General features: G+C 36.4%; 1 long non-coding RNA gene across 3 annotated transcripts in view; it reads right to left on the bottom strand.

Moving 5' to 3' along the window:
* The window catches only part of LOC132012149 (uncharacterized), a 248,871-nt gene that overhangs the window by 114,939 nt on the left and 115,383 nt on the right, over positions 1-18,549 (bottom strand). For all 3 annotated transcript variants that reach the window (XR_009402539.1, XR_009402538.1, XR_009402540.1), the window contains exon 2: positions 18,020-18,163. This is a non-coding gene — a long non-coding RNA (uncharacterized LOC132012149). The remainder of the gene's footprint in view (positions 1-18,019; positions 18,164-18,549) is intronic.

The raw sequence follows: 18,549 nt of genomic DNA on the forward strand, positions 1-18,549 counted from the left end.
CGCTGCCTTCAGCTCAGGTCATGATCTCAGGGTCCTGTGATCGAGTCCCGCATTGGGCTCTTTGCTCAGCAGGGAGCCTGCTTCTCTCTCTCTCTCTCTCTCTCTCTCTCTGCCTGCCTCTCTACCTACTTGTGATCTCTCTCTGTAAAAAAAAAAAAAAAAATCTTAAAAAAAAAAAAAAAAAAAAAAAAAAACACCCCATGGACTGGTTTCTACCCTCCCCTATAATACGTCTTACAAACCTCCTCAATGGCACATACATTGAGTAAATACCTCAACACACTACATTTGCCAACAAAGTTCTAAAATCAACTTTGTAAATGTCCTGATCCTTAACGCTATTGTGGTATAAATGAAGAGCGCTCCTTGAGTCCCTTTGGCCAGGCTCCGGAGCGTACTTTGTTTCCCCAAGAGAAGAAAGAAGAGTAGTAAACCATTTTTGCAGAATGTCATTCTCCCACAACAGTTTATGAAAGAAACATCTGTGACAAGAATCTCTAATGCTTTCCTCAAAGCCACAGCTGACAGTAAAAGAGCATTGCGAAAAGTGGCAAATCAATCCCATTCCGTCCTTCCCAGAGCATGACACCTAATTTGCTATGTATCACATGTATTTTCCTCACATGTGCTGAGACTGCGACATTGATGTGGTGGCTTTCATCCAAGCCTCAGCTGAATAAACACTTGGGCCATACAGTGGGCAAACTGGCATCCTTAAAAAGTCTTCTGTCCCAGGCAAGTGAACTTCACCTCGGAAGCATTTTTCTAAGTTTTAGTTTGCAATTTGGGTACATAAATGGAATCTCTGAACACTGTTTGGAAAACCTTAAATCACCTGATACACATAGAGCACATTCTGTGTTTTTTGAAACACTATTCTGCAATGCAATCTTTATGTGACTACCTGAAAACATGCAAATCCAACAGACACAAACCGGTAACAGCATTAAGATTTCTTATCAAACTATTCCATTGCAGAACATGTACTTTTTTAAAAAGTGTAAGAAATAACCACATTATGTATGTCTGAAAAATGTATCATTGCTCTCTTCAGTTACCATTTTATTGATGTATAAAATATATCCAAAACATTCATAGCTCTTAATTATACAGCTTGATGAATTTGCAAAGTGAACAAAATTGTGATCAAGGGCAGGACATTATCTGAACCAAAAAGAATCCCTCATTATATCTCCCTGAAACATATACAATTGCTTTTAAATTTGACACTAGAATCTTTAACCAATAGGAAAACTCCATTTAAATGATATCAAGCAAATAATTAAAGTTCTGGTAAACAATACGGACAACATCAAAGCTCTTGTAGTTGATGAGGATATCTCTTTTTGGTGGGGCTGCAGGCAATTGTTTTTTATCCTTCAACAATCAAGGAAATCACCAATTACAAATACCCCCAAATTATCCTTATTTTTTTTTATTCCATTGAAGTTTTATAAAAATACAGGGGTGAGGGGTGATAAAAGAATATAGCGGTATATGCCATCTCTGCTTTGAATTATTTTCATTATCCTATTCCTCTTTCTTTCAAAAAACTCTACTGTAAATTCCTTTTTTCAATTTGAATTATACTTAACAAGGGAGAATACATATACTATAATTTCTGTCTCTCAGATTTCTCTTTAATATGATAATTCTCAAAGCAAAAAAAAAAAGTCTATGCTTAAAAACCTAAAATTAATATAGAGCAAATGTGTTCCATCACGCTCCTTACCAGCCAGGGTCCGTGAGGTGCTCTATGGCAGCGAGTACCTCGTTAGGGCCCATGACCATATAAAGCATTAGAAATCTCTGAGTAGCCCTACTCTGCATCTCCAACTAGAATTTTTGTGGTGCAGTTTTACCTACAGGTAAAACTTACATGCTTACTTCAAGAGCTCAGTATGTTCAGAGCTAAACATTCCCTACCTTGATTAAACCAGAAGCCCAAACTTCAGGGTCTTCTTTAGCAATGCTTTTTTGTCGGTTTTTACATAGACATGAACAGCAAATGCTTTCAGTTCTACCTCCAATAGTCTTTTGAATGTGTCCCTTCCTTCCCGTTCCCATGCAGAAGCTCTTACTCATTCCTGAACAAGCGATAGCATGTGTCATCTCATTTCTGGACATCTCATTTCTGGAAGGACGGCTCCCTCTTTTTTATCTTGTAAATGTGTCCTTAGACTTCAAAGCCCATTTTGAAGTGGTTTCTCCCAGGTGTCAGACTCCACCCAGCCCACACCCAGGGCAGAACCAGTTCCTCCCTTGTTTCTTGCATAGCCTGTGTCACCTCATATAAATACACAGCCCTTTATGTCCTCAAGTGGAAGAGGAACACCTTGAGCTGAAACAAGTCTTCATCATCTTTATATTTCTGATCCTGAGTATATCACGTGGCATATAATGTACATTAAACAAGCAAGGAAAGAACGAAATAATAAAATAATAAAATAACTAAAATAAAATAAAATATGCTTTGCCTAAAAAACATGGAACATTCAGTAGATTATTTTGGGAAAACCACAATCTGTCTGGGTTGACTTCCTTATTTCAAAATTGGATGGAATAGAACGTGGATATGAGAGAGGGGTCACTGCAAAAGTGAAGCCCAGTCTCGCCAGCAGCATCCAAGAAATACCACAAATGCAGAGTCATCGGGGCTGGGAGCAACATGGGGCAAGAAATGGAAGATGAGATAATTACTAAAGAACAGCCAAAGCTCTGGGGTCAGTGTCCCACTCAGAAGACGCAATGTAATGTGTAGTGTCTGCTCTCTAAAGAGATGAAGCATCTATTACACAGTAGGAAGGAACGTCTCATAGCCATTTTAAAAATGAAATATTCCTTTGAAAAAAGGAAGAAGTGAATGAGTTGGATTAAATCATGTCTCATACTTGATATATTGCTGTCATAAGAATAAATGATCTTAGAAAACACTCATGCTTCACATCTGCCACAATGTTGTTTTATCGTTGACCTGAAGTGCTCTCTTTGTATTATAAGTGGCCCCAGATAGCAATGCCATGATGCAGTGCTAGTGGAACTTTAACTTACTGCAGTACACGTGGTCTTGGAATGCCCTGTGTCAAGGTGATGTGTCTAAAGATACATATTAGATACAATGGTATAAATGTGTTTGAAAGACCTTGTACAAATATGTTTGAAAGAGATTTGTTTTCCACACAACAACAACAACAACAAAATTGTGAACTAAAACGTCAGAGAATTTTTGCAGTTATGTTCTGGAGCTCTTCTCCACCCATGACACTTAAAGTTTATAAGGAACCATAAGGCTTCTTACCAATACCCAGCTGCCCTGATCGATAACAAAAGGGCTCCAAAGGGTTTGGCAGAGATCTTCCCTCTCCAAGCAGTCCCCCCATCAACGGATCCCACAAGTCTGCAATGACCAGTGAGATAATCCTTCCTCCCAAAAGAGAGGACTAAGCAGAAGGTACAGAATGCACAGAGAACTTCATCTGGACCACTTTTTACCCACAAACAGACCTCTGTTTTATGATCCCCAGGGTCAAAAGTCTTGATATGATGTAAATATTTTTAAAAAACACTCAAGGGACAGAAAGCCAGAAGCGTTCCTCAACAGCACAAACCCTTCTCAGACTCAGGTCCGCTCTTGAGATGCATATTAATCTCTAGACCTGCTTCACAGCAAAATGACTAGTTTGCATTTGAATAATATAGTTATATCAATTTTAGGAGATTCGTGGTTTCTAAATGTCATGCATGTGCCCATGTTTAAAAAGCCCTAGTATAGGGCTGCCTTGGTGGCTCAGTCAATTAACCCTCTGACTCTTGGTTTCAGTTTAGTTCATGATCTCGGGGCGGGGGGGGGTGGATCCAGCCCCAAGTTAGGCTCAGCGATGAGTGGCTTAGGATTCTCACTTGTACTCTCTCTCTGCCCCTCCCCCTTCACTCATTGCTGCACATATGCGTGCTATCTCTCATAAATTAATTAATTAACTAAAACTCCCTAGTATAAATGACTTCAAAATATCTTTCAGCAATTATTGCATGATTCTGTACATGAAATGAAATGTCAATCTCTGTTCAAAGAAAAAAATGTTGCCTAGAAACCTTAAAGTTAAAACAAATTTGGTTTATCATCTTTGGACTATTTCCTTACATTAAAAAAATCTAGAAAGTGTTTGCTTCTTGAGGTCTTTCTAGCTCCAAGATTTAGTGAATTGCAAAGTATAACTCTAAGGCTCTGTCACGAAATCAGCATGTATCAAGCATTAAGTTAAAAGATTCTGAACAGCAAAAATCAGTTTTTCTTGTTCATTCAACAGAAATTGGTTGGGCATCTAATCCAGGCTGGGCACTGTTCTAGACACTGAAAAGAGAAGAGTTAAAAACCCTTCACAGTATGGAGGAAGATAAGCAATAAATAACATAGTCATATCATTTGTTACATAATGATAGCAGCTCCAGAAAATAAAATAAAGTAAGGAAAATAAAACAAAGCAGGGGAGGATGATATGAAATCACGAGGGCTGAAATGTAAACAACTGATGGACAGGAACATATGATTTCTGTAAAGATAGATGAAATAATTCAGGCTCACTTTCTTACTGATGACATCCAAAAGGTCAGAAATAGATTTTTTTTCTTTTTATTTATTTGAGAGAGAGACAGAGAGAGAGAGCATGAAAGGGGAGAAGGTCAGAGGGTGAAGCGGACTCCCCGTGAAGCTGGAGCCCAATGTGGGACTCGATCCCAGGACTCCGGGATCATGACCCGAGCTGAAGGCAGTCGCTTAACCAACTGAGCCACCCAGGTGCCCTCAGAAATAGAATTTTTAAATGGGCTCTTAAAAACATCAGGTTAGAGAATGAAGAATTTTCAGGCCAAAATATAGAAAGCCCTGAGACCCCAGACATATAAGCCTAGAAAAGGGAAGTCCTTTCTTGAATAGGAAGCAATGATCTTAGGTCACAGATTATTTCCATAAGTATTTAAAAGTATCATAGGTATCATAGGAAGATATGACAAGTAACTTAATGGCAATAAATTTGAAGATAATAATGAAATGAGCTAAGTCCTAGAAAAGTTGGGGAAGAATCTGATTTGCCTAAGAAATCAAGTTTGTTCATAAAACAGACTCTTAACTCCAGAGAACAAACTGAGGGTTGATGGAAAGACTAGTGGGGGATGGGCTAAATGGGTGATGGGTATTAAGGAGGGCACTTGTTGTGATGAGCACTGTGTGTTGTATGTAAGTGATGAATCACTAAATTTTACCCCTGAAACTAATATTACACTATATGTTAACTGACTGAAATTTAAATAAAAACTTAAAAAAGGAAAAAAAAATAAAGTTTGTGATCTACAATTTTCCCCACAAAGAAAATACAGACCTAGCTGGCTTTACTGGTAAATTCTGTCATATATCAAGGCAGAAGTAATTCTAAACTCATAAAACTCTTCCAAGAGTAGGAAAATTGACTTCTTAACTCATTTTATGAGCCTAGCAAATCCTGAACAAGGACAGCACAAGAAAGAAAAATTAAAGGTAAATTTCACTCATATACCTAACTGAAAAAATCCTAAACAAAATATTACCAAACTCAAACCAAAATTACAAAAAAAAGATAATGTATCAAGAATGCACTATTGATTTAACAATAGCTATTCAATGTAATTTACCACATAAAAAGATTACAGAATAATAATTTGTAATCATCCAAATAGATGTAGAAAATACATCTGGTAAATTTCATATCATAAAGACAAAATAAAAAAACAACTTTTAGGCATTCAAAAATAGAAGAAAACTTTGAAATACTGGAGAAGAATATCTATAAAACCCTACGCAAACATTAAATGGTGAAACATTGCAAATTTTCACTTTCAGTTAGAGAACAAGACAAAGATGTCTACCATACTTCTACTCAACATTTTATTTTAATTATGTCATAACAAGTATAGTAGTGTAAAAAAAAAGTACTGGTATAAAAATTGAGAAGGAACAAATAAGATTATAATTGTTCTAAGATATAATAATTATTTACTTAAAAATCCAACAGAATCAACAGAGAAACTATTGTAACTTATAAGAGATTTAGTAAATATGTTGAATAAAAAATTAATACCTAAAATCAACGTATTTTTATATTTCAGCCACAAGTAGTTTAACTAGTGTTTTTATAGAATAAATAATGTCTACTTAGAGGATCTAGTTAATTGCTCCTACTCATATTCCTTTCTCAACAATGACAACGCAAGGTGAATTCTGCACTAATAGTAAATTACTTTAATAAAACTAGAAAGCATGATTTTTTAAGTAACGTATGCATGGTTTACACCTGGTGTGTGCAGCAAATTAATATCAGAGTTTTTAAATTGATGACCTATATACACAATGCTTAGAGCTATTAAATTAAATAAATAATATTTAAAATATATTTAAAAAAAATGGAAATCCTTCTATGTGCAACAATATGCAAGAACCTGGGGAACATTGTGCTAAGTGAAATAAGTAAGAGAAAGACAAACTTCATGGTATCATTTATACGTAGATTTTTTTTAAAAAGGCAAAATCATAGAAACAGTAGAATCATGGTTACCAGGATTTGGGGGATAGAGGGAATGGAATGTTGGTCAAGAGCACAAACTTTAACTTATAAGACGAGTAAGTTCTGAGGATTGAACATATGGCTTAGTGACTGTAGTTAATCTTGTGTTGTACACTTGAAATTGGCTAAGAGAGTAAATCTTAAGCATTCCTGTTTTTAAAAAAAAAAAAAAAAAGGAAGTGTGTGAGGTGATGTAAGTGTTCAGTAACTTCATTGAGATAATCATTTCACAGTGTATATAAATTGTCAATATGTTGAATATTTCAGATATATTACAAGTTATTTGTTAATTACACCTCAGTGAAGCTGGAAAAATAAAATACATATTTTTCAGATTGAGTACTGCCTCTAATGTTAATTCACTTAAGATAACTTACCTAAATTTGTCTAAGAATGTCTGTCTTTATATTGATTTCAGCAATTTGAACAAATGCAAGGAATGGAGTTTCCTTTTCCTTTTTTTTTTTCTTAAAGATTTTATTTGTTTATTTGACAGAGATCACAAGTAGGCAGAGAGAGAGAGGAAGGGAAGCAGGCCCCCTGTCAAGCAAGGAGCCCGATGTGGGGCCCAGGACCCTTGGATCATGACCTGAGCCTAAGGCAGAGGCTTTAACCCACTGAGCCACCCAGGCTCCCCTACTTTTTCTTAATGTGTAAGTAAAATGGCTACATCAGCCTAAAATCTGAAAAGCTCTATAAAGCAAAAGAAGAGGATGTAAGAGCTCAGCTAAAAAAATAATTAAAGGAAAAGACACCATTTTAAGGAATTAAAAATAGACATCAGAACACATGCCCATTCTCATTACATCATTCATTGCTACCTAATATTCTTGAAATGGGTGATCTCCGTAGCAACCAGCAGATCAAATGATACATGAGATGACTGTGAAGTGCAGACATTTGTCTTTTTTACAGTAAAATTGATTACATAATCACCACAATAGATAATGAAATTCTATCATTTTAACCTAAATCTATGTGGGATAATAGATTTTTAAGTATGAATTTCCCACAGACAGTAGTTGATGACATCAATATTCTTTTTCTGTATATTTCTATCCCTTTTTTAGCCTCCCATTTTTGTTTAGATGTTTTAAAAATTAAAGTTAGCAAAACTAACATCAATGAGATTTAAGCTGAGTGTGTTGGGCAGAATAACGGCCCCCAAAGATGTCCATGTCTAGTTCCTGGAACCTGAGGAGGTGGTACCAAACATAACTAAAAGGACTTTGCAGATGTGCTTAAGGATATACAGACACTGAAATGGAGGGATGATCCTGGATTATTTGGGTGAAGCCAATCTAATCACATGAATCCCTAAAAGCAGAAAACCTTTCCCAGTTGAGGTCAGAAATATATAAGATGACAGAAGAAGGCTGAGAGTGATGCTACATTGCTAACTTTCATGACAAAGAAAGGGAACACAAGTCAAAGAATGCAGGTGGCCTCTAGAAACTGGAAAAGCTAAGGAAGTAGCGTCTCCATAAAGGAAGGCAGCCACACTGATACCTTTATTTTAGCCCAGCAAGACCCTGTCAGACTTCTGATCTACAGCACTATAAAATAGTAAGTTTTGCATATTGTTTCCCCCACTAACTTACGGCTTTGATGTAGTTTGTTATATAGCAGCAGTATGACTAATAACTTAAGTGTGACATTGGTGTCTCTTTATGAAAGATAGAAACCAGTTAGAACAGGAAGGCAGAGTCCCACATTCCCTCATCCTTACTGCATAGAATTTAATTTGATATATTGAAGCAAAGCACATGTCCCTTCAAAATGGCGGTGGGCCCGACCATAGACTTAATAGGCTACCATCAGCATCCAAGAGCCCTGGGAATATTCCAAGGGATGAAACTTTGTGTCCTCTGCCAGGCTCTATTTTATGCCACACTGAGCTTCTTTCAACTGAATAAACTATACCAAATCATAATTAAATGTGAAAACAGGCCCAAGCCTGCAAATCTTCCTTAAACGGACTACCAGGTCAGTTAAACAGAAAATTTATTTTTCCTTTTTTGGGGAAGGATGTGTGTGTATATATTTACATATATTTTTAATATTAGGAAAAATCTTTCCTCAAAAAATTGTTTTTCTTTCTGAAGGGCCTTACCCAGAATGGCTATGAGAAGGAGGAAAGCACTGGAGATAAGCACTTTCACATTCATTATCTCATTTTTGCATGAAATGAGTTTTAGGTAAAGACATTTGCTTTTCTAAAGCAAAGCATGCAGTAGATGTTTAGCAGATTTTATGCATAGTACTGGACGAAACTCCATTCTTTCTCACAATTGTATAAGCATGACTTGCATTCTTTATCCTCATTTTAAACAGAAGCATGCCAGTGCTGGTATTACAAGATATGCTTTCTTTTCTTTTTTTTTTTTTAAGATTTTTTTATTTATTATTTATTTGACAGACAGAGATGACAAGTAAGCAGAGAGGCAGGCAGAGAGAGAGGAAGGGAAGCAGGCTTCCTGCTGAGCAGAGAGCCCAATGCAGGGCTTGATCCCAGGACCCTGGGATCATGACCTGAGCTAAAGGGAAGGCAGGGGCTTTAACCCACTGAGCCACCCAGGTGCCCCACAAGGTATGGTTTCTATAAACTAATGGAACTGAGTCTTCAAAATAAATAATAACATGTTTAATTATAGAATTTTTTATTTCCCTTTACAATAAAAGGATTCCTATTTGGTTTCCTTTGTTGGTTTTTAACACTTTGTACATACATAGCCCAACAATTCCCAGTGTGGCCCAAGGACCCCTGGGAGTCCCTAAGATCATTTTAGGGATCAAGAGATCCTCATTTTCCCAATGACATATCCACACGAAGTCAGATTTTCTTCAAGCACTTCTCCTAAACAAAATACCTCAACAGACTCAATACAGAAGCAGAGTTGTGAACCTATTTCTTCAGTTCTAACAGTCATTAAAGAAATTGCAAAAAGGTAAAAAAAAAAAATGACGCTATTCCCACTAATTTTTTTTTTTAATTTTGGATAATATAGTTATCTTCTAAGGATGTTATTTATTTCAAGGCATAATGGTTTATTAACATTATTTTAAAGTAAAATGATACCATATGATTATATTCCTATGTGGAATTTTTAAAAAAATTGAATAAACAAATAAAAAGTAAAATTAGAGAATAAACTGATAGTTGTTGCCAGAGGGAAGGATGCTAGAGGAATGGGCAAAATGGGTGAAGAAGAGAGGAAAATACAGCTTTCCAGTTATGGAATGAATGTCATGGAAATAAAAGGGGCAGGGCAGAGAATATGGTCAATGATACTGTAACGACATTATATGCTAACAGGTGGCAATTACACTTGCAGGGAGTATACATAACATGCAAAGTGTGATGTACACTGTGTTGTACACTTAATGTACATTGCATGTCACCTATACTCAAATAAATAAATGAAATGAATCAATACAAAGATATGCTTTAAACTTTTCAGTGTTAATTTCTAGTGTGATAAATATTGATATGTAGGATCTGCAGAAACAAAAGATTTTAGAGTCCTCAGTTATTTTTAAGAGTATAAGTGGGTCCTAATGTTCATATCAGCAATGGCCACAGTTGCCAAACTGTGGAAATAACCAAATGCCCTTCAACGGACGAATGGATAAAGGGATATGGTCCATATATACAATGGAGTATTGTGCCTCCACCAAAAAGGATGAATACCCAACTTTTGTATCAACATGGACGAGACTAGAAGAGATTATGCTGAGTGAAATAAGTCAAGCAGAGAGAGTCAATTATCACATGGTTTCACTTACTTATGGAGCATAAGGAATAACACGGAGGACATTGGGAGATGGAGAGGAGAAATGAGTTGGGGGAAATCGGAGTGGGAGACAAACCATGAGAAAACGTGGACTCTGAGAAACTGTGGACTCTGAGAAACAAAGAGAGTTTGGGAACAGAGGGGGCTGGGGGGATGGGTGAGCCTGGTGGTGGGTATTATGGAGGGCATGTATTGCAAGGAGCACTGAGTGTGGTGCATAAACAATGAATTCTGGAATACTGAAAAGAAATAAAATAAAATAGAATGAAAAAAAAAGTAAAAAGAGGCGCCTGGGTGGCTCAGTGGGTTGAGCCTCTGCCTTCGGCTCCGGTCATGATCTCAGGGTCCTGGGATGGAGCCCCGCGTTGGTCTCTCTGCTCAGGGGGGAGCCTGCTTCCCCCTCTCTCTCTGCCTACCTCTCTGCCTACTTGTGATCTCTCTCTCTCTCTCTGTCAAAGAAATAAATAAAATCTTTAAAAAAAAAAAAAAAAGGAGTATAAGGGGGTCCTGAGTCCAAAAGCTTGAAAACCACTATTTCAGTTGAGTAGTCCTTACTCTTATAATCTCACCCTGATTTCCATTGCTATTCTTATCTCCCAGTACCCCACTGCACACATTCTGTGATCCCACTTAGTTCTCTGTCTTTCCAGACCTAATTCTCTTAAATCATTTATAAGCTATGGTCCTTGCCATCAAAGAAGTAGTCTGGTGGGGAGAAATAAACATTATTCCAAATAACTGGCATGAAAAAAAGACAATGATAACTGTCTCAAGAAACATGCAAAGAATGTGTTTGTGGAGAGATGGACAGAGACCCACACAATGTCCACACTCCTTTTCCTCTTAAACCAGACCCCAGTTTTATACTGGCTCACAGTGTTCTCAGCCTTTGTTGTAGTTAGATATGGCTTTGTTAACTAAAATTGCTTGCAGCTGATGTGGCCATTGGACATACCAATGAATGAAAGCCATTAACTTAAAGGCCTTGCCAAGCTCTTGATAGAAGCACATTCCTTCTATCCTTTCCCTCCTGTTTTCTATTGCCTGAAACTGGAGCAAAATGGTTAGCACTCCAACAACCACTCTAAATGATAGGAGAATCTAATATGGAAGCTAGGAAAGTGCAGAAAAATCAAAGGAGTCTGAGTTTTTGATGATTGCAGTATCATGAAAGTAAATATCTATTTTGCTTGGGCTATTGGCAAGGGAAGGGAGATTTCTATTATATAAAGTTAAGTCTGATTCTAAATGATATGATGCTCTTGGAAATTCCGAAAAAAAAAAAAAAAAATGGAATGGTTCCACTGGGTGTTTTTAGTAGCATTTGAGCCAAATCTTGAAGAATGAACAGGATTTTTTCCTGTGGGCAAAGCCAGAGTAATCTATGGGGAAGAGTTCAAAGAAGTTGTGCTCACATTAGATCACATTTAACAGAAGGAGCACAGCAGCTTCTTCCTTTGACTTTGCATACCCCTTTCTCAATTAAAAGACTATGACTTTTTGTATCTACGTCAAAATCAGCTTCCTCATAATGGTCTTCCCTCTTGACACTCACAACTCCTACAGTATCAAATGCCCATTCATCATAGGAAATCTTGCATCATTTGCTATTCAGTGATTTGGTTTTTTTTTTTTTTTTGACTTGTCTCGTAATATAGATAATAGGCTTTCTGATGTCAGAGAGTGATTTTTAAATCCTTAATTTATTTTCAATCATAAAAATGGATAATTTTCAACCCTCCTCAAAATGTCTTAATAGAGTGGTCTGGCCTGGCTTGCATGTTGAGCATTTGGGTAGACATGGGTAAATACATCAATAGCAATTCTACAGTGTCAAATAGCTTAAGTTTTCATATCCATTGTTTTACAGTGTTTTACAATAACTTTGTGAATTAGGTATTATCCATATGCTTTTTTTTTTTTTTTAATTTATTTACTTGACAGAAAGAGATCACAAGTAGGCAGAGAGAGAGGAAGGGAAGCGGGCTACCCGCTAAGCAGAGAGCCCAATGCAGGGCTTGATCACAGGCCCTGGGATCATGACCTGAGCCAAAGGCAAAGGCTTTAACCCACTGAGCCACCCAGGAGCCCCTCCATATGCTTTTTTATTCAACAAAATATATTTTGCTTTCACCGTTACTCTGGGCTTAAGACCTACTGGGGAAGTAGTACTAAGCATGTATATAATTACAATACAGTGGAGAGGTACTAATACAGAAGCCAGGATAAGGTACCAGGAGCCTTAAGAGACAGAAAATATAGCAGCTGTCTTTTGGGGTGGACACGAGAACTCCAAAGAGGGAGTGGTAGGTGAATCAAGCTGTAAAGAATGAAAAGTACCTGGAAAGTCATGAAGAAAGGGCACTACAGACACAACAAACACCATGTGTAAAGCACGTAGACCTGAAACAACATGGCTCATTTGAGGAATAGCAAATAATTTAGGGTAGCTGAAGGGCAGAGGAAGTTTGGAGGCAGTGTAAAGTGAGACTGGAGAGTTAACTGGAGCCTGAAAATGAAAGGCAGTGTGTACCAGCTGGAGCATTTCTGTTGTATCTTGCAGGCAAAAAAAAAAAAAAAAAAAAAAAAGATGCTAAAGGACTCTAGGCAAGGGAGCTCAGCCATAGAGTTCACAATTTGGGAAGTTAATTCTGAATGCGGTGTCACAAATTATCCAGGTAAGTAACAATAAAAAATTCATGAGAAGTTAAGACTCATAACAGAGCAAAGTAGTATTGAGTTTCCAAGCACAGAGGCATGTGATTCCGCAGCTGATTTTGCACATTAAAAATTATACTGAGGTGTTAGCAATACAATTAAATGTAGCAACATACATAAGAGTTTTCAAGATTTCAAAACAACTATATTCCTGCCTTTCAAAAAAGGAAGTGAGAGGGATAGACTCTCCGATTCACAAAATGCCAATATCTGTTAACAAATCATGTATGTTTCCTGGTTTTTTAAAATATTTTTAGATTGACTTGTTTATGTGTCCTTGCATTCCCTTCTTTAAAACTGAGAACCAACTATTTACAGTCTTCACTTACAAGCTGACAAAAATCGAATAACTGTATTTTTTTTTAATTTTTTTATTTTTTATAAACATATATTTTTATCCCCAGGGGTACAGGTCTGTGAATCACCAGGTTTACACACTTCACAGCACTCACCAAATCACATACCCTCCCCAATGTCCATAATCCCACCCCCTTCTCCCAAACCCCCTCCCCCCGGCAACCCTCAGTTTGTTTTGTGAGATTAAGAGTCACTTATGGTTTGTCTCCTTCCCAATCCCATCTTGTTTCATTGATTCTTCTTCTACCCACTTAAGCCTCCATGTTGCATCACCACTTCCTCATATCAGGGAGATCATATGATAGTTGTCTTTCTCTGCTTGACTTATTTCGCTAAGCATGATACGCTCTAGTTCCATCCATGTTGTTGCAAATGGCAAGATTTCATTTCTTTTGATGGCTGCATAGTATTCCATTGTGTATATATACCACATCAACTGTATTTTTCTTTCTCAATTGCTTTTTTCATTTCTTCTTTCAAAATATAAAAATGACACTTGTATCAATTTCAAATGCCAGCAATTTTACTTACATTAGGCAGCAATAACATTAATCAAATAGAAAAGAATATCTTACTTTTTTCATTCCATAAATATTCAAAGGTATTTTACAATTCTTTACCCATAAATGTAGCTTAGTGCACCATGAGAATTTATTCAAGAGACTGGATAAAATGAATTAACTGTCTAAGTAAACCAGTGAGGCAAAGTAGAGAGGTTAGGTATTTTATTTGCCAAAAACTGTTTCTATACTAACACACTAATGTACTTTTTGGGAAAATGCCAAAGATGATACCATAGACCATTTTCTTTTTCCACGCATATGTTTCTCAAAAAAAAAAAAAAAAGTTACACTATTAACATGTAGTAGTCTCTTTGCCTCACAGAAATGAGGAAAAGCCCACCATATAGCATGATACTATAGGTTTTTGAGAAACCTGCGGATGTATTTCAGCCGATTGTGACCTAGGGCAAGTTGCTTGACCTCATGGAGCCTGTTCTTACAACAACAGAGTGAGGATAATATATATTAAAAATTAAATAATATATTCTATATTAAGTGTTTAACAGTGCGTGCCATAGAGTAAGTGTTCAACACAGAGAACTATTACTTTTATTATTAATATTTCTATTATAGAAATGCTTTACTTGTTTTTCTTCTGCCTGCTGGGAAATGAGGCCCTCCCTATTGGGGAGAAATTCCACTTACCACGAAACTCTGGCAACCCACATTTCATTTATCAAAACTATTGCATAAAGGTGTGCTGTGTCATGTAGTTAAGCAATCTACTATCTTAGGGGCACCTAGGTGGCTCAGCGGGTTGAGTGTCTGCCTTGGCTGAGGTCATGATCCCAGAGTCTGGGGATGGAGCCCTGCATCCAGCCCTGCATCCAGCCGCCTCATCGAGCCCTGCATGGGGCTCCTGGCTCAGCGAGGAGCCTGCTTCACCCTCTCCCCTCTATCCCTCCCCTAGCATGCGTGTTCCTGTGCTCTCTCTCTCTCAAATAAATAAACAAAATCTTTAAAAAGAAGAAAGAAACAATGAATCTTTGAACACTACATCAAAAACTAATGATGTGTTGCATGTTGACTAATACAACACAATTAAAAAAAGAAGAAGAAAGAGATCTACTACCTTAAAATCTCATCACTGGTTTTTGTGCAAATTTGTGGCTTAAGCTCCAAAATCAGTTTAAGGTGAACTTAGACTGTAAATACCCACTGGAGTATAAGCAATTTATCACACACACACACACAAGTCCTAGACCCTAAGCTTTGGGAAATATCCAAAATGACTTTTTAGGGGCAATTGTAGTCACAGATAACCAAACACACCTGGATAAAGAAAAATATATATATAACTAAGAACCAGAAGGAAAAAGAGGTTACTTATCGACATTAGCATAGCTGATAACATGACCATCTTTACTGTGCATAAAGAAATCAACAACAAGCTCAAAAATACCCACAGACATAGGAAGCTAGACCAAGTGACAAAGAAGATTTGAAAGACAACCAAGTATTGTTTGAAGGACTAAATAATACAATAATGTGTAGCGCAGTAAAACATAAAATATAAAATAATTATAAAAATTCAATACAATAAAATAAAGTATAAAAAATAAAATTTAAAAATTTAAAAATATGCCCAGTGGACATGTTGGGAGCAAACCAGCACCAGGAATAGCAGTAGTCAAAAACTGAAAAAGAAGGTAAGTCAAGAGAAAATATCCAGACAAGTAAAAGTACAGATGAAAACATGAAAAAGAGAAGAGAATATAGAAGACAAGAAGGATATAGTGAAAATTTCTAGAAAGAAATGGTATTTCTAAATGTGTATGTACCTAATTATATGGCCAACAAATAAATAAATAAATAAATAAATAAATATTGACCATACCAAAAGAAGGGACAAATCTGTACCTATAGTGGGAGATTGTGATATATCTCTCTTAGCTGTTGGTAGAATCAACAGAAAAAATAAGTAAGGCCATAAAATTTAAACTACAATGAACAAAATGGACCTATGAACATTATATGCTACACTGTAGAATATATTTTTATCAAGCACACATGAAACATTTAGAAAACTGACTATACATTGTGCCATAAAGTGTATGTCAACAAACAAAGGATTGAAATCTCAGAGAAAATTAGAAAGGAACACAAAGTAACTTCTGGAATTTTCACATTGTTTTACAGCTTACCCTAGGTGGTACTAACATGAACAGTTACTTTAAAATAATTTGTTAAGCTATTATAGCTATGTTTTATGCACACTTTTTATATGTCATTAATATTGCACACTATTTTGCAGTAGTTCTAAACCATACAACATATGCTGTCTGATCACAATGCATTTACGTCAAAAATCAATCAGAAACTGGTAACTATAAAATTTCCCATATCTTCTGAAATTAAACAATGTATTCTAAACATCACATGGGCCAAAGAAATGTCATTTAAAAATTTAAAAATGTGTTGAATTGTGTAATCATAAATGTTATATAGCAAAACTCAGATGAATCTAAAGCAACATGTGAAATGTTATTAGCAAGAAATATGTATAATAGAAAAGAGAAACATTGAAAATTAATGAATTAATGAATTAATGAATTTTACACAAATTTAGGACAAATCACTGTGTGACGTAGTTAGAAAAACCAAAAGATAAAGTCAAAGAAATATAAAGAAGGAAATGAAAATAAGTGTAAAAATTAACAAAATGTTTTTAAAGCACAAAATAGAGGGGCACCTGGGTGGTTCAGTTGGTTAAGTATCCCTCTTTGGCCTTAGATCATGATCTCAGAATCATGAGCTCAAGCCCCACCTGGGCTCCACACTCAGTGGGGAGTCTGCTTGAGATTCTTTCCCTCTGCTCCTCTCTCCTTCTCTCAAATAAATAAATAAATCTTAAAAATGAAATGAAATGAAATGAAACATAAAATAGAGATCAAGAAAACTAAAGTTATATGTTTGAAAAGACAAATCCTGTGGTAAGAGTGATCAAGAAGCGAGAGGGAGAGAGGGAGGGAGAAAATGGAGGGACAGTCAGAGGGAGGGGCAAAGAATATTAGAAATGAGTAGGACAAATCACTGCAGACACTGCAGACACGAAACAGAGAGAAGATGATTGCGAACAAATTTATAAATTCCTAGAAAAGTGTATCTTCAGCGCGCCTGGGTGGTTCAGTCAGTTAAGCAGCTGACTCCTGCTTTGGACTCAGGTGGTGATCTCAGGGTGGTGAGATCAAGCCTTGCTTCAGGTTTCATGCTCAGCACAGAGACGACATAGGATTCTTTCCCCCTCCCTCTCCCTCACCCTCTGCTCCTCTCCTGCTCACACATGCGTGCTCTAAGAAATAAGTAAATAAAATCTTAAAAAAAAAAAAAAGTGTATCTGTAACAAAATGTAACTCAGGAAGACATGGAAAACTTTAATCTTCTAAAAATTGAATCAAATGTAAAATTTTTCCCACAAGGAAAACTATAGGCCCAGATGGCTTTATGAATGAGTTTACCAAGCCGTCATTGAAGAAAAAATTCTAGACTGTTGTGGACTGAGCTGTGCACCCCTCCCTCCACAAATGTCATATGTTGAAACCCTACTGCCCCCTCCATGTGATGATGAAGACTTTAAGAGGTAATTAGGTTTAGATGAGGTTATGAGAGTGGGACCCTAAGGATAAGATTATATGCTCTGAATTATGAGTTTTTTAACCAAAGAAGAACCTCTCTCTCCCCTACCCCACCCTCCTTCTACCTCTTTCCTTCCCTCCCTTCCTTGAGGACAGTGAGAAGACAGCCATCTACAAGCCAGTAAGAGAATCCTCAACATAATACAAACATACTGCACCGATATCTCAGATGCTCAACCTTAAGAATTATGAGAAAATACACTTCTGTGCTTAAGCCACCAATCTATGGGGATTTTTTATTTAATGGCAGCTTGAGCAGTCTAAGACAAAGACTTGCACAATTTTTTTTTCAGAAAATAGAGAAAAGTGTTATATTCTACAACTCATTTTATAATCCATTAATACCAAATCTGGGGTACCTGGGTGGTTCAGTCCTTAAGAGTCTGCCTTCAGCTCAGGTCATGATCCCAGGGCCCTGCATCAGGCTGCCTGCTCCACAGATGCCTCCTTCTCCCTCTGCCTCTGCTGCTCCCCCTGCTTGTGTTCCTTCTCTTCCTGTGTCTCTGTCAAATAAATAAATAAAATCTTTTTTTAAAAAAAAGTACCAAATCTGAAGGATAGCATGAGGAAGGAAAATTAAAAGTTTCAAGTCTTATTTTGAATGCAAAAATTCTTTTTAAAGAAGATATCAAACCTGGTTAAATGCATTCCCCACAATGGCCAAAAATTTGACCTGCTATTTCCTTGAATGAATCTATTTAAGTAATCATCAACAACTGCCAAAATGATTTTTAAAAAAGGTTATCAAGTCAAATCCATTACTATACAAAGAGGGTAATATATTATGGCCAACTTTGTTTATACCATAAAGAAATGTTGGCTTAATGTTTTTTTTAAAATATATATATATATATATATATATATATATATATATATATATATATATATA

Source organism: Mustela nigripes, chromosome 2 (assembly GCF_022355385.1).
Source record: "Mustela nigripes isolate SB6536 chromosome 2, MUSNIG.SB6536, whole genome shotgun sequence".
NCBI classification, from domain to species: domain Eukaryota; kingdom Metazoa; phylum Chordata; class Mammalia; order Carnivora; family Mustelidae; genus Mustela; species Mustela nigripes.